This window comes from Asparagus officinalis, chromosome 4 (assembly GCF_001876935.1).
Source record: "Asparagus officinalis chromosome 4, Aspof.V1, whole genome shotgun sequence".
Classification (NCBI taxonomy): domain Eukaryota; kingdom Viridiplantae; phylum Streptophyta; class Magnoliopsida; order Asparagales; family Asparagaceae; genus Asparagus; species Asparagus officinalis.
In genome coordinates, this window is record NC_033797.1 from 123,673,600 (window position 1) to 123,681,469 (window position 7,870).

Consider the following 7,870-nt stretch of genomic DNA (forward strand, 5'->3'; position numbering starts at 1 on the left):
AATGTTTTCAATGAACAAGCGTTTGTTAGAATTTTTGCTTAATGCTTTTGACTCATCCATTTCTAACAAGTTTGTTCATTTTGATAGTGCTTACAAATTTTGGAAATTTATTGAAGCACATCAAGGGAACTTGGAGGCAATCCGACAAGCTTTGGAGGATTCTTCTTCAAGTTCATGTGGAGCATCATGCACTCGGCCACAAGAGGATAACTCTTGTGTAGTAAGCGATTCCGATTCCGATAATAATTTATCTATTGATTAACTCGCTTGTGCATATGAAAGATTATCTCACGCCTATACTAAATTGCAAAATAATTTTATTGATCTTAAAAGCAAGCATATTAGTTTAAAATCCGATCATGAGTCGCTAGCTTCCAAATTTGATATTGTTGTTAAAGAGAATGCTATCTTGAAAGAAAACAATGAGTTATTAAGTTTGGAAAATAATAACATGTCTTCATCTATTGCTAGCTTAACTCATGCTAATAATGATGCCATGATAGAAGTAGAAACTATTAGAAATGAGTTTAGTTCTTTTAGAAATGATCATGTTTCATCTACTTCTATGTCCAATACATGTATGCAAAATGATGAGTTGAGTCAAGTTAAACATCGCATATCTTGTTTAGATTCAACCTTTAAAACATGTATGGTTAACAATGATAAGCTTATGGACATGTGTGCTAAGTCTCATGCTACTACACCTAGACACATTACACATCATGCACACATGTATAGCAAGATTTACAAATGCTCCATTTGCGGTCGAAAAGGCCATCTTGCTAGATTTTGCTATGCTGCACATAAACCCACTAAGGCTCATATTAATCCTTCTTGTACATCTCATCAAGCTTCATTATCACATTTTGCACATACATATGCACATACTCATCATGTTCATCATAAGCATGCTCATGTGTTTAAATGTGATCATTGTGGTCGATTTGGTCATTTGGCCAAATTTTGTTTTGATTTAAAGAGAGTTTCACATTTGCAAAATAATTTTAAAAGATCATCCATGTTTGCAAATGTTTCTAATGTTTCTCGTGCACATGTTTATGGTCAACAAAATCAAATGGGCCTCTTTCATTGCACTAATTGCAATCGGAAAGGCCATTTACATAATTTTTGTTTTGACCGTGTTCGTACACCATATGTGCCTATGAGGGTTCATAACCCTAGGGCTTTGAGCTTTATTGATAGGGGTCATGTCCCTAAACAATCCGGCACCAAGAATGCTTGGGTGCCAAAATAATTTTTAAACCAAGAATTTTAGTGTTTTTATCTTTTTTTTTCTTGGTTTTGAAAAATGCATTTTAAACTTTTATGAAAACAATTTCTTGTATTGGCTAAATTCTTTTGTTTTCATGATCATTGGTTTTGCTTTAATGAGAGGTTTGCATTTATATAACCCTCCAGGTTTATTGGGTGTTTATTCCCAAATCATGTTTACCGGATGCTAGAATGATTATATGGGTTAGAACAAGCTTAAGAGCTTGATATATTATTGCCTCTCTTGAAATTCTTTTGTCAAAGATTTTGTTTTGATTTGTTGCTTTGAATTCATTATATTTCACTTATATGATGATATTTATATGTTTGTGCTCATGGATCATCTATTCGTGCCTTATAATGTATTCTATATGTGATTTGATCAAGTTTTACAAAAGAATTTTTTTTTTTGGATCAAACATTGTTTTTTAATATAAACTTTGATTTATGATTTTTATTAATTACTTTGTTTTCATTTGAAAACTTTTTGCATGATTCTCATGTTCTATCTTTGATTTCATAAATCTATTTTTTATACTATGTTTTTATAATTGTGTAATGAGACACTTCTTTCATAAATGATATATCTATGTGTCATCATTATCCTCTTGTATGTGAGTAATATTTAGAATAATTTTCATCTATGCTCGCTCACATGTTTGCCTTGTACTTCATTTCATATATTCTATATGGCATTTTGATAGGGAGAGCAATCCTTATATCTTTCTATGTGTTATACTCACCCATGCATATTGTTAGGGGGAGCTTTCGCTCTCTTATTCCTTTTGTCCCCTTTTTTATGTTGTCAAAGGGGGAGAAATATTGTGAGTATTTCCCTTCTTGTTTATTTGCATGATATATTATACTTTGTATATTCATTTTCTTTCATGCATATATCTTTTTTGTAAATTGTTTGTCATCATCAAAAATGGGGAGATTATTGGCCTTCTTGTTTTGATGATGTTTAACAAACAATTTACATCTAATATTGTTTGTCTAGTATTTGTGTTTTATATTTATTCTAGGCAAATAATATGTTGGAGGATGGATGGATTGCGCCATAACGACGATATCAAATGGAGGTTGGCGGAATTGTGGAGTGAAGCAACATGCAATTCATAGTTAAAGATCAAGTTCAAGCTTCATCCACATGTGTACCAAGTTGAGCTACAATGAAGATCAAGATCAAGCTTGGGTAATCTAGTTTAGATTTTATATTATGTGTGTGAAGTACCTTAAGCTCAATATCATATACACACACGTATTTGGTTTCTATGTATATATATAGTTATATATATACATGCATGATTTTGAGTTTTCATGTTTTGAACACTTTTGCAAAATAATGAGATTTCACAATTGGGAAATGCAAATTGGAAAATTCTCTTTGTAACATGCTCAAAATATTATTTGCAAACATTTCTCAAAGTTTTATCAAGTTTGAAATTGATTTGTTATGTTTAAAGATATTATTTGCAAACATTTCTCAAAGTTTTATCAAGTTTGAAATTGATTTGTTATGTTTAAAGGAATTTACAAATTCACGTTTTAGTTCGTGCACATGTTCGTGCATGTTTTACAAAACTAATGAGTTTTTACAAATGGGAAGTGATATTTGAAATATGTGCTTTATAAGGCAGGGATATATTGTCGATATACCCTATCTTATAAATGCGCAATGTGGCCAAATCGTCTCGCCCTTTATAAGGCAATGACTCTATCTTACCAATTTGTAAGATGAATTCAATTTCCTTTTATATCTGAAATTAACAAACACTTAACTGCTTGTTTTCAGTGGAATATCCTTCCGGAGCTTTTTCATCGCATGCGGTGAATGGACGTCGTGATGAGTATTATTCCACATCTGATGACTTTTCGCCCATTCCGTTCACCTCCCAGTTTGCTCCGGGCACGTCGTTGGAAGTTGTCCAAGTGGTGAGGGAAGGTGGCCATCAAGCTCTTCGCCAGCTGATCACAGATGCGCCTCTCGTGCAGGATGCCAGTTCCGTTCAGTCTCTTAGGAAGACTGACTTCTTGTTTGGAGACTCTACCAGGGATCCCGATGCAGTATTTATTGAGGCTGAGCAGTGGCTTTACCAGACTGGCAGTCGTTATATGTATTTGCCGAAGATTCCTCGACACCGTTCTTTGACTGAGCTCAGGCGCCAAGCTGTGAAGCGGGAGATGTCGTGGAGTTTGACAAAGGAACATGAGAGCGTTCACTGCGGCTATATTACTCATCAGGCAGTTCCTGGTTCGAGTCGAGATCACATTGTTGGACTACATCCTGGAGTACTGGGGCTAGATACTCCGCCTCGCAATGAGTTCCTCACCACTGCTTCTACTTTGAGGAATCGCCTCGCTATCTTAGGACGGGAGATGCCTGCACCGCGCCACAGATTCTATGGTTGGGTCCATTCTTTGGACAGGTTTTGGTGGGCTCGTATGACGAAGTATGTCTTGAGCCGATGGAGCGAGGAGTTACATGCTTGCGGTCTTTATGCAGCCATTCGGGCCACTATGCATGGCTTGCCTACAAGCGCGAAGCATTTCTTTGCCCTATGCGAGCTTTACAATCCAGATTCCAACACTTTTCTGACCAGGCACGGAGAGTTGGGCTTGGCTCTACATGAGATGCACAAGATTTCTGGTTTGCCCATGGGACAGATGTTATACCAGGAGTACTTTCCCTCCAACCATGAGTTGAGTCAGCTGAAGGATCGCATGCCCGACCGCTACGAGACCTTATGGGACCTCACTTGTCATTATCACATTGCTTTGGCGCAGTCTAAGCCCCTAGCGAAGAGGACCAAAGCAAATGTGAGCCTGAAGCAGTTCGCATCATACTTGTTCAGGAATCTGGAGAGCCATTCTGGCCAATCTATTTGTGAACTGGCACCGCTGACTCCTTCAGAGGTTAATGAGCTGCTGAATAAGACTAACGCCCAATCCTATACCATTAGCAGTTCCGAGAGCGGCTTTCCTGCAGGGACTAAATTCAGATCGTTCTTATATCATGCGACCACACCGATTCGTCCGATGACTCTCCTTGCCGGTTATCTCGCCATCTGGTTGAAGAAATGTGTGGTCCCGTATCAGTCTGGTGACGCTCTGCCACTGGAAGTGCTCTATCCTGCAGTTCAGCTTGCCTACAAGAAGGAACTTTCGCTTCTTCCGGTGATGGTTGCTAACATTCATCGAGGGCTTCGGCAGATTTCTGGTGCTTTTACACGGAGAGATGATGATAAACCGACTCAGATTCCTACCATTAAGGTAGAGCTCCCGTATATTTATTTGATGGCTTGGTTCGTTCTTCATCGTTCCGATGTGATGTCAATACCGAATGCCATAGATCAGTCTGTCCCCTTTCTACAGTTGCTTGAGAATGGTGAGTGGGAGGGCCGAGGATTCCCCGATATCAGGCGTCAGCTACAAGTCCACAAGTGCTGGGCATTCTCCACTTGCTTTCCACAGTTCTCCAGCCGGTACGGCGAGTGTTTGATTGATGAGGAGAAGCCGAGGGAGTATAGGACTTATCTGGATATGGGCTGCTTTAATTGGCTAGTGAACATTAGGCCGGGTTACCTGACTTTCCGGGTGGGGAATCAGTGCTTCATAGAGCCGTATCTACCTTGCCGATTCGCCCGCCAGTTCGGTTATGACCAGCTTTATGTTGGGAACCCGCGCCAGCAGCTTCGGGCTCATGGAGGTCTGGTGGACGGTCTTCGTGCATGGTTGTGGACCGTGACTGGTTGCACTGGAGCTAGGTTCAGTCTCCCAGGTACTGAGCGACAGTTGAACCTCACTTTCCTGAGCTGCAAGTGGTTGCTAGCAGCTAATAAGACTGTCCGTGTGAAGCCTATCGAAGAGTTGGTGGCCGAAGAAGCCTCTCAGCTTGATTCTCGTGTTATCCAGGACGGTGCTCGATCACAGAGGGCTCAGGGCAAGACCCGCCGACTTGATGCAGAAGGTCACAGGGCCTTTAGTTCTGCTGGAGAGGCCTCAGGCGGAGACCCTGAAGACTACGAGGCAGATTTGGAGCAAGGTTAGTCACCTATTTTTTCTTTTTCTCTGCATTTCCAAGTTGCTATTCCTGACCACTATTTGATATTTCAGGGACAGCGACCAATAGTGACGACGAATTCCGTCCTTTTACCCGGGCAAGACCTTCGATTGCTGTCCGTGCTGATAGGCGGAAAAGATTAGCCCACAAGCCGCATGCAAATTCACGAGCATCTGAGATGGACTTGGCTGATGAGGATCCTGTTAGTGACGGAGGTAACGTCTATTCTATAGATCATTTTCTTGATCGTTTAGAACTTCTGGCTCATGCTTTCCCATCCTATGCAGGATATCGTGAGGAAGGCGAGATGAGTCCCGATGATTGTGCATCTCCTGGTGAGCCTGACTCACCGCACCAGGTAGAAAAGCCTGCAGAGACCGCCCATGTTGGGGAGTCTGTCAATGAAGGACCCAGTTCGGTGATTCCAGGTACATCTTCAAGAGGTAACTTGTCTCTATTGGCCATAGTTTCCTTCCTCTTCCCTTATATCTTTTTATGTCAGATTTTTCGATTGATGACTTCGATGGGGAGGGCCTGCCTATGGACACTTCTATGTTCAGCTTCATGTATGACTCTCCTCAGATCGATGGCCAGCCGCCTCAGGATATGTTTCCTGAGTCTGTACTCCCTCAGACTCCCGGGAACGGTTATTTTGAAGGTGCGTGCCTCTTCTCAAGCTAACTATAGGACTAGCCAATTCCTTGACTAATGCAACTATAATATGATGTTTCTGTTTTGTGCCTAACAGGGGCTTTTGTTGAGGCTGACCCTGTTGAGCCGGCTGTACGACCAACTCCACCAGTCGATGCAGCTACAGTCCTTACATCTCCACCACCCCCAGTGACTCGAGGGGGAGGAGGTATAATTTAATTAACTGAGCAAAGCCATTCATTTCCTTATTGAGGCTTTTGACGAATTTCTCTTCTTTGTGTAGGGCTTCCTTCTCAGCTTCATGTCCTCGTTAAGGAGTTGTTATCGGGGAATGACCCTGAGAAGATCATCATCAGCGTAGAAGTCCGCTCTTATTTCTCCTCCCTGACTGCTATAATTGGCAAACTCCTCCACGACGGACTTTCTCTTCGCCAATTTAAGCCCTACCTCGATTCCAAGATAAATTTGATTAGGGACATAGGATGTCCGGATCTGGCGACGGCTATGGTTGATGACCTTGATCGCTTAGAGCGTGAGCTTCAGATGTTTCATGAGCTCCGGGATACAGGTGCCTCTTCATTCGTTGCTGCCGAGTTGGATGCTCGCTTACAGACATGGCGCAGTACTCGGATGGTTGCCGAGCTCGAGATTCAGGTGCAGCGGGGCCGCATAGATCGAGTTGAGGCTGATCTTGCCACTAGATCATCTTCCCTTGAGGAGCTTGATTCTCAGATAGATCAGCTCCGACGAGAACTCCGTGAGAAGGAAGACACAAAGATGCAGAATCAGCAAGCAAATGCTGCTTTATCTGATGAGCTGAAGTCCTTGAAGCAGACACTGGCTGAGACAGAGGAGGTTGCTGTGAGGACTTTAGCCGCGAACGAAGAGTCTGTCAGAGCTGAGTTGCAGGAGGAGCTTAGACGCTCTTATGACGAGAAGTTATCTGAATTCAGTCAGCAGATTCTTAGCCATGGGCTTGATGTATGATTTTATTTGCTGAAAACCTTGACATTTGATTCTCTTTAGTGGACCTGATTTTTGTCTTTATCTTTATTATGATTCCTCATTCCGTTTGAAATGATTGACCATAATACTCATAGGATTTTTGGCAAACCCCCAGCCTTCAACGGGTTTGATTAGCCTTTACCGACTACCGTTTGAGTCGGGCTAGCATGCGGATTATCGGAATCCGTTCCGCATGTAACGTTGTGCTAAGGGAATGAACTCCCTTAGACTTCGTGCTATGATGTCGAATACATAGACTTCGCCATTGTTACGGGAATAGGCTACCCGGCGACACGTGTTAGGTGTTGACTTTAGGATTTTTGGCTAACCCCCAGCCTTCAACGGGTTTGATTAGCCTTTACCGACTACCGTTTGAGTCGGGCTAGCATGCGGATTGTCGGAATCCGTTCCGCATGTAACGTTGTGCTAAGGGAATGAACTCCCTTAGACTTCGTGCTATGATGTCGAATACATAGACTTCGCCATTGTTACGGGAATAGGCTACCCGGCGACACGTGTTAGGTGTTGACTTTAGGATTTTTGGCTAACCCCCAGCCTTCAACGGGTTTGATTAGCCTTTACCGACTACCGTTTGAGTCGGGCTAGCATGCGGATTGTCTAACTCCGTTCGCATGTAACGTTGTGCTAAGAGAATGAATTCTCTTAGACTTCGTGCTATGATGTCGAATACATAGACTTCGCCATTGTTACGGGAATAGGCTACCCGGCAACACGTGTTAGGTGTTGACTTTATCCCTACTTAGGTTTCGGGATAAAATACCCCAGACTGGTCTTCTGGTGTCTTTTTCTACGGCGAAAGACTAAACCGGCGACGCGTGTTAGGCGTCGGCATATCCTTTCTTAGGATTCAGGATGAAA